This window comes from Dipteris shenzhenensis, chromosome 24 (assembly GCF_047967505.1).
Source record: "Dipteris shenzhenensis isolate YYH24624 ecotype China chromosome 24, Dip_SZ_1.0, whole genome shotgun sequence".
Lineage (NCBI taxonomy): Eukaryota > Viridiplantae > Streptophyta > Polypodiopsida > Gleicheniales > Dipteridaceae > Dipteris > Dipteris shenzhenensis.
Window position 1 is genome coordinate 36,824,181 of NC_141619.1, and position 10,008 is coordinate 36,834,188.

The window sequence follows — 10,008 nt, forward strand, 5'->3', positions numbered from 1 at the left end:
TTTCAATAGAAGCATTTGGAGACTTTATTTCAGCCTATTGTGAAGGAGGAGTGAAGATCCTTTGTGCGTTGTCATAGCAGTTGCTCTTTTGGGAATATGGTTGGGAGACCGATACTTTTGGAACTACTGCTATGTATCTCAAAGTTCATCTCTATATGTAGTATCGCAGTACTAGTCTTCTGAAAAAGTGTTGAGTTGATTTAAACTTTCGTATGTGTAACTTGTTGAAAGTTCAAGCTCAACATCATGTGATCATGTGTGCATAGCACCATCATGTGATCATATGTGCATAGCACTAACCCAATAGAGTGCTATAAAGAAGGGTTAGATGCCCTAACCCTAACCCTAAATGGGTTTATATATATTCTACATTTTCAACTAAATGTAGTGTACAGTTAGTCATTTGTGGTGTGCTCTCCACTCTTGCCCTCTCCCCTCTTCATATTTTGTCATGGTATCATAGCTCCCTTGCCTTCCGCTGAGGCATTAAGATCCTTGAGAGTGCAAGAGAGATTATGAGATTAATATCTCTCACCGGAAGTGGACTCTCATGGAGAACACTCCATCCATTCTTTGAAAGAAAATTTCCGTCACTTGAGAGAGAAAATTTCCGTCCATTCAACTCCATTTTGAGAATTCTTCATTGAGAGAGATTCATTCCATTGTGAGAGAGAGTTTCTTTAATTCCAAAAAGATAGGGGGAGGTTCATTCCTTGATTGCTTTGAGAGAAGAGAGGACTCCAATTGAATTGCTGAGAGAAAGAAAGAATCACAGAGAGATTTTTTCTAGTGTGAAACTCGCTATGAAAGAGGGTATTAGACAGTCTGTAAGAGTCTACCCTATAACTAGCTCGGGCTCACAGTGAGGTGCACATGTGTATCGACCAACAACAAGCTTCAAAGTCTTCAACACAGCTCCTCTCTATCGACCAACAAGCCTCCAGCCAAGTGCAGCAACCGAGCCTCCAACAAACAGAGCCCACAACCAGCGGGCTCCTAGTGCTTCAAATGACCTGCATGTAAACGACATTGACAACGACCTCTAATCGACTCATGCCATAGCGACTACTCCAAACACCTTCAACCACTTATCTGTTGCGACTCTAGCTCCTATTATGGCTCCACCCGGCTATATCCAAGGCCACCTTGCTCACTCTTGATCTGTAAATGGCAACAACCAAGTAGCTACACCATGGATGAATAGCCGCCTTCAAAGCCTCACTCATGATCCAAAAACTCCTAAGCCACCACAACCACCCGATGGCCAGCTCTACAGCCAGCAAGCCCGAACGGATGCCAAAGCAACTCAGCCTGACACAACGACCCATGAGCTCCATCCCACCAATGGAATTACCACTATTCAATGAGAGCCTAAGCTCTCTGGCTGCACAACGCCATCTCCATTGCTCTACAAGAGCTTGCACGTGATGCCACACCTCTCCATCGACGTAACAATCTCTTGGTATTATCTCCTAACTCCAGCACTTTTGCAATCGATCGACCTCTTCAACAATGCACACAGCGCTAGCTCTCCAACACAGGCCCTCAACGAGCCACACTTCTAGTAGCTGCGCTCTCTAATGCCCAGCTACTCCAATGACGGCCTTCCGAGCCATGCTCCAACCAACAGTCCCACCGACGGACTCTTGCACCTGAGTCGAATGACCAGATCTCCTCACTGGCAGACGGAATTCAGAAATCTCGAAAGATTCCGATGCCCCATAATCGGACATGTGGCATTGTCCTTATCTCAAGGTCACCACACAAGAGGGGTGGTAAAAGAAGCGCCACATGGCACTCTATCTACCACCTCAACAACTACCACATCAGCAGCCCCGTGAGGCTACCATGTCATCAAGTCATCTGATCTACCACATCATCAGATTTGATCCTCTTGCCATGTCAGTAGGCCATGTCATCTGGCCATGTCAACCTGCTAGCTCATCAGGCCATGTCAACAAATTGCCACATCATCTTTCAATTGGTCAATAGCCATGTCATCACTTTGACCAATCCACAATCAACTACCACCTCATCAGTCAATAGTTGACCAGTCAACACTACCACATCAGCATCCCAGTCAGTTGCCACATCATCACTGCCACGTGACACTAACCCCTACAAGCACAATCCCCTGCCAGGCACACTGTGCACATAGTTGCCACCTCAGCACACTGCTCCACAGGCATAACTCTTGCTAGGCGCAGTGCCACATCATCACTACATGTGACCCACAATGACACATCATCATTGAGCACCATTTGCACTCCTTTTGCCCCTCCACCTAGATCAAGTCGTATCTCTTGATCCAAGAAGAATTTGAGGGCGCTCCAAAAAAGAAAGTCACTCGATTTTTCACGCTCTATGCGCTCATCTCATCATGCATACATTTTCTCACTTTTGAGCTTCGTCAGACAAAACCACTTCCTACATGCACATCAACCTCTACATTGACGCATCTGACCCAACACTTAAAAAGAACAAAAGAAAAGGAATTCTTTGTTGTTCTTTCATCGATCGACGGTTGGTATAGATCTAGATAAGAGTAGACTAGATCGCCATAGAGGGGATGCTTTGAATCTCCCCAAGTTACCAATCTAAGCCATGCTCGAAATTCTTGACTAGTACCTACTCGGAGTCAATCCATACACTCACATATGGTTTCACATCATTACATTACCTGAAACCTGACAATCATTAGTTTAGTGAGCAGACTTCAAAGTCTTTCAGAGGCATTGCCGATTGTTAAGTGGGCAGATAGCATTTAATTTCATACACACATACCATCATTGTAAAGCCTATTCGGCTATTTCATAGCATTGTGCACATCATTTCAGCCTTGTAAAGCCTCTTGACTATTCCCGACATTATTTGCCACAAGCCTTGTAACAGATCAGATTTTATATATTGTAGTTCTATCTTCACCGACAGTTCAGATTTCATTGACAAAGTCATTGTTTTTGCAGTTGATTTATACAATGATTTTCACGACACTTTGAGTACATTTCTTGCACCATGTCTATGACTAGCAACCTCAATTTGGAGGCATCTGCTAAGCTAGACAACTCCAATTATGGTACATGGAAATACCGAATGGAGACCATTCTATCAATGGATCTACACCTAGACCATTGGACGATCCAGCCAGCTCTACTCCACCTGTTGTCACAGCACCAACAGCGGGATCTACAGCTACACAAACAATTTCCGCACCTATAGCAGATCCTACCATTGCCTGAGCTTAGGCAAAATGGGATAAGAAAGACAAGTATGCCTATCATATGATCAAGCAGAATGTGCAAGATGTCATGCTAGGACAGCTCAACATAGTCAAAACATCGAAAGAGACATGGGATGTATTCGCATCTCTCTACGATGAGTCCAAGAACACATCCAAGATTCTCACACTGAGAAACCAAATCAACTAGAGTTTCTGCAATAGCAACGAAACTGGTCATGCTTATGTACTCTGGATAAAAGACTGTAACAATCAACTCGCAGCAGAAGGAGAGACTATGAACCCCAAAAAAAGGGTTCAAGTAATCCTGAATGGACCAAGAGAGGGATACGAGAATCTAGTGGAGAGTATTGCCATTCAATGCCAAATACTGACACTGGAAGAGCTCCAGTCAGTCTTACTTGGTGAAGAACTCAGGACTTAGGCCATCTAGGCATGAAAAGGTCATTCTAATGATCAGGCATTCACAGCTTTAGACAGAAGTAGAGGCAGTAGATAATACACCAAATCCTATTCAAGGGATAGGTGTTATCCCTATGAACAATTTCACTGGTACAAAAGGATTGGTGAAAGATGTGCTCTATGTTCCGAAGCTCAGCAAGAACCTATTGTTAGTAGGTCAAATGACAGAACACAACTACAGAGTCATCTTCAACGGAGATGAATGCACTATCAGAGATAAATCCATAAGATGTCAGCTAGTAGCAAAAGGTGTCAAGGAAGGACGCTTATATAGAATGCTAGCTACAGTACCAGATAAGCATGCTATGTCAACTCAACCACAACAGATACCACTATCTGCAAAATGGCACAAGAGATATGGTCATGTCAATTTCAAGTAGATCTCAGGAATCAGAATATGGCAATTGGGATTCCAAAGCTACGGTTTCTTGGAAAGGTTTGTGAAGCGTGTTGTTTTGGCAAACAAAAGTGAACCAACTTTGGTAGAAGTACCTCTCATGCACGAGGTGTTCTTGATTTGATTCATACAAATGTATAGGGTTATGCCCAGACCCGCTCATGAGATCAAATAAAGGAGGTGAATTACATGTCTTCAGCATTCATGAACTTTTGCAAAAGTCACGGCATTAGAAGACAATTCACATGTGTAGATATTCCTCAGCAGAATGCAAGAGTTGAAAGGAAGAATGGAACTTTAGCAGACAGTGCTAGAGAAATGCTTAGTGAAAAGCATCTTCCGAATCAGTATTGGGTAGAAGCAATAGCCACTGTAAACTACTTGCTTAAACCGATACAGGGTATGACTCCTTATGAAGCATTCATTGGACATAAGCCACACATTGGGCATCTCCGCATATTTGGTTGCATAGCATATGCCCACATACAAAACAAACAGCCAACTATTCCTTTGTCTTTGACTGAAGCAGAATATAGAGCACTCACTACAGGTGCATGTGCAACTATATGGCTCAGAAGACTATTGTCAGAAACAGATTACTTTGATGAGTCAAAGCCAACAACAATATACTCTGATAATCAATCGACTCAAGCATTGGCCAAGAATCCAGTATATCACTCTAGGACAAAGCACATTGATGTCAGAGAGCACTTCATCAGAGAAAGAGTGTTACTTGGTGACATCACAATGTAGCATTGTGATAGCAAAGAGAATGTTGCAGACATCTTTACCAAACCACTTGGTAAAGAGCTATTCGAGAAACATTGGTTTGACCCAAAGAAAGAACATTCCAATTAAAGGGGTGTGATGGAATGTAATGTTCAGTCCTTCAATTCCCTAGAATCATCATCTTGAGGGAAGGCCTACTTCATGATGTTGATCTTGAGGGAAGGTGTTGAGAGTTCATGCTCAACATCATGTGATCATGTGTGCATAGCACCATCATGTGATTCTCTTATTATTCATGAGTCTTTCAATAGAAGCATTTGGAGACTTTATTTCAACCTATTGTGAAGGAGGAGTGAAGATTCGCTCTTTTGTGCATTGTCATAGCAGTTGCTCTTTTGGAAATATGGTTGGTAGACCGATAGTTTTGGAACTACAGCTATGTATCTCAAAGTTCATCTCTCTATGTAGTATCGTAGTACTAGTCTTCTAAAAAAGTATTGAGTTGATTTAAACTTTGCTATGTGTAACTATGTTGATGATGGTTGGCATATTGGTCACTTTGTCGAATGATACATAGAAAATTGAAGCTTTTGTAATTATCATTGGATCTTTTTCTTTGTGTGAAAAGTTTATGATGTGAATGAGAAACATGAGTTTGAATTAATCTAGAAGAAGCAGTGATACAGAGGTGTTTCAAAGACGTTATTGTGCATTTTTCCATTGTTGTGATATTACCACAATTTTCTATATGTTTGGAAAAGTTGAAACATAGTGGTATTCATCTCTATAGTTTCGTTCACTATGGTCTAACTATTGCTGAATCCATGTGGAAAGGAACCATTTGTTTATATCATTTTACTTTTGAGGTTAAGGCATTGCCAAGTAGAAACATATGTGTGTTTGGAATGTGTGATTTGTGTAGAGTAATGTTAGATGCTTCGTTTGTGTATAGAGGTGGGACATTGTTGATGGTCACATTGTTGCAAATTATATGGCATAAGTTGCATGTGTGCATTCCATATACAAAGCAATTTTTTTTTTGAGGAATTCGTTTTCGAATGCAAGTAAGACGTTGTTGTTGGTTCAAATGTTGGTAATCATTACGCATTTGGTTTAATTGCCAACAGCTCTGGATATGAGTGCATGCAATGAGCTCTTGCAGTGGTCTACCACCCACTGGACATATTTCCAAGTAGAAAGTGTAGTTATTTTAGAGTCTATATATTTTGTTGGAAGTACAATGTATGTGCTTAAATGGTCGGACTAGTAGTAGTAAAAGTAGTTCCTACTAGAATGTGCGATGTGCAAATATGGTTTGGTCGAAATATGGTTTAAAGTTGATTGGTATATTGTTGTTTGGTGATCAATGACTTGGATGCGTGAGTTGCATTCAAGCATTGCTAGCAAGCATGCTATATGCTTGCGTTGAGCTATGTCAATCAATGTTGAAGTCCTCGAGGATCATTATTGTTTTTATGCTATCTAGCTTTCCAATGGCATCTTCAAGAATGGCAACGAAGGCACTCAAACTCATTTTAGGTGCCTTGTATAGCCCAATTATTTCAATCTCCTTGAACGTTTGGTTCTCGAAGTTGGCACATATCAATTCAACACCAACATTTACTATTACTCTATTGTTGATGAGTTGTTGTGTCGATCTGTATAGTAGCGAGTTTCCAAAGCAAGACAATATTAGTAAAGTTGGACAAAGCAAAAATTGTAGTTCTCTAGCACCCGTTTCTTGGAGATAGAAGATATCAGTAGAGATGAGATTATTGCTTGCTAGAATGTCATCTTTGTGTGCAATGAATGAAACTATATTTAAAGACTGAATAAGTACGTGCAAATTTGTATACATTGATATATCTCTCTGTAGAAATTTCCATCTTGCTTTTGATTGTAGTCATGATATTTCTACAAGAACATTGGTGTCAACTTTTATGTGTTTATGCTCAAGCCTACTACTTAGAAATAGATGCTCTAGCGATGTATTTTGAGAAAGAGCTGGGAAAGCGAAGCATGCATGCAAATACTCTATTGTCGAATGCTACACTTGTCATTACTAGCCCTTGACATTTGTGTATAGTTCTAGCATTGTCTAGCTGTATTGGAAATTGCTGCCTTGTAATAGCATTCGGACCATTTTTCTCTATGTCGAATTCTTTTGTAACTTGATAGTGGTATCCTTGTTTGGAAGATACTATCATCATATAAGTGTCAATTTTCATATCGAGCTTTTCTACCTATGCTTGCACTGCCAAATAGAATCCAAATGACTTGTTGTCTCGCAATTGTTGCTATGGTTTGGAAAATCCCATCCGCATTGTTGACTGGTCCATTGCCAAATGTTGCATGCACATATCTCCACTAACCTTTCATTTTTCAAGGCTAGCATCCTATGTAACCCAATTGTTGCATGTGGGTCCTTTGGTACTTTGATATGCTTGTTGTAGGTTTTGTGTTTAGTGTCGATTGCATCTAGAATGTAAGGCATGCCAAGAAGATTTTCGAATATGTATTGCTTATGGTTTTCCTTTTTTAGAATTCATGAAGAGGAGATGCAACACCTATATGTCAAGGTTGGGTTGTTGTAGAACATGCTATTCATGTAGTCTAAGTTTGTGTGAGTTTGCTGACCACCTCTAATTTTGTTCAAGACCTCTATAAATCTATTATCTTCTTGGTGTGTTATCTTCGTCAACTCATAGCATGGAACCGTGGAGTGTTGGGATCTTTGCTAATTCTAGAGTCACATCAATCTCCTTAAATGCTACCATCATTCTCAGGTTTAGTGTAGGTTGGCTAGATGTTATGAGTTTTCTAGGTTTTGAGTTAGTTTGTCTAAGTTTTGCAAAACTAGGTGCCCAAGCCGGTGGCCATGGTTGATACATGTACATAGATAGAAACAATATCGAGTCTTCAACAATGTTTCTATTGAGCGCAATAAACTATTGTTGCAGGTAACCTTATGTTGAGCGGTAGTGAATTGGCATTTAGCAACAAATTTACTACTAGTGAACATGTCTACAAGCCTTTGTTTGACAATTAGCACAAAAAATTTGAGCAGAAAGTGAATTTTTAGGTATGAACTTCTACTGTTGTGTACTGATGCAATTGTTTCTTTTGGTAGATTTGGGAAGGGGAGGGGGTGTCTCAGTAGTCAGAAGAGTAGGCTCGAGCTGGTTGGAAAATTTCAAGAAATGCAGGAGATGGTTGAGCTTGGTGTTGCAATTTCACAGGAGGAACTACGTCACTTCTGAATTAGGCTATATGATATAGAAGAGCGTTTGGCAGCTACTATTAATGAGGTGGATGCTCCAAGTTGCATGAAGGAAGAAATTTTGAGGGAGCTTGAGGTTGCTACATGAGAAAAAGAAGCTAGCAAGCGAGTAGTTTTGGATAGAAACAAATGGCAGTACTTTTCCTTTAGAATCTAGAGAGGAGAAACTCCAGCTAGACTCATCACGGAAGACTATAGGAGGATGAGCTTGCCCATTTGAAGAAGGAGAAGGAGAAAAAGGCTCTGGGGATAACCTGAGGAGCTTTACTTGGGCGGTGTAACTCAATTTTTAATAACCTCATGATGGGCATCTAGTGTGTAACTCTCCAACTAAGCAAGATCGAACAAGGCTGTCGAGAAGATGTACGCACGTACGTGGGAAAGATGAAAAGATTAATCGACAAATGTGACCCATGCCCCGATGCAAAGTACCTCATGGCCTGGTTCATTGCAGGACTAAGCAAGAAAATCTGAAAGGATATGAAAAAGATAAGTAGCTATGAAATGTTCAGTGCTACTCATGCGCGGCAGCCATTGACATCAAGGATGACATGACCGACACAGACACTAGTAGTGTAGACGACAGATCTAGTACATGAGATAAGCACTAAAAAAAAGGCAAATCCAAGTCCATTGCCGAAATATCAAATGAAGATCGCCTAAAGGCCATGACTATGCAGCTGAAACAAGACATGATGCAGGCCATGGAACAAAAACTTCACTTGTCTCAGCTGCCAACTCAGACATATCCACGACGAGAAAATGTTTGGTGTCCACACTGTATGGCCAATCATATAGCAAATGAGTGCCTGATCCTAAGAGTCAGGATCACTGCACAAGCAAATCCACTGCCAAGGTTGTGGTGCCATATATGCATTGTCGGCGGCCATGATGAAAATAGCTGCATCTTCAACATGCGCAACAACCCGCCTCGACCTCAACAATACTAAGCAGCACCCATGCCAATGTACAGGCAACCGACACTTGCACAAGTGCCCCCAACTCCGAGGCTAAATCCTATTCCCATTCGAACACAAGTCCCACAACTTCTCAGGATCCGAATCCATGACCATATCCAAGAGCACCAAATCTAGCTCCTTAGGCAGTTCCAATACATCAATTACAAGCTGAGGAAGTAGACTCATCATTTGAGTATGAAACAAAGAACCTAGTGTACTATGTAGAAGGTGCAGAGGGTCTAATACCACTTTATGCAAATCAAGTACGTCCCAACACATATCGAGCACCAATCAAGTGCTACGGTTGTGGAAAAAATCATTGGATCACAAAGTACCTCATCGTGGTAGCCCTGCTACTTTCCAACCACTTTACAGAGATTGTGGTATAGGACATTCCTATTTGGATTGTCCCATGAAAAATAAAGGTCCAGAACAAACAGAGGTTGAGCCTGACATCCCAATCGGCATCATTGGGGTGGACCATCAAAGTCTGGGTCCAGCAAGTGTAATATCACAACCTGTAAATGTAATTACATGCCAACAGAAAGAGGCCACCAAGGACCCTAACATTCCAATCCAGCCAAAGCGACTTCTTAAAAAGAAAGCACAAGTGCCTCCACCTTCGCCAAGCAATGAGCAGCCGAGCTCATCCACATCAACTCTCGAGCCTCAAATAAAAGAAGCTCCATATCCAAATGTAGAGGTGGAGAAGGCTCGTTTTTAGGCACTTCAACAATGGGTACAAAAGGAACAAGCTCAATTTGAGGTTAGGAAACAAGCTCAATTTAAGGCTGAGAAACAAGCTCAAGACCCAATCCATGACTTGGCCCCATAGAGTATTGATACTGTACTTGAGCTTTTGTTCTGCACTCTCTAGCATCCTGAGTTGCCCTGTGTCAATTCCCATCGGAATCCTCTTATGGAATTGTCCCAATCTCTGGGA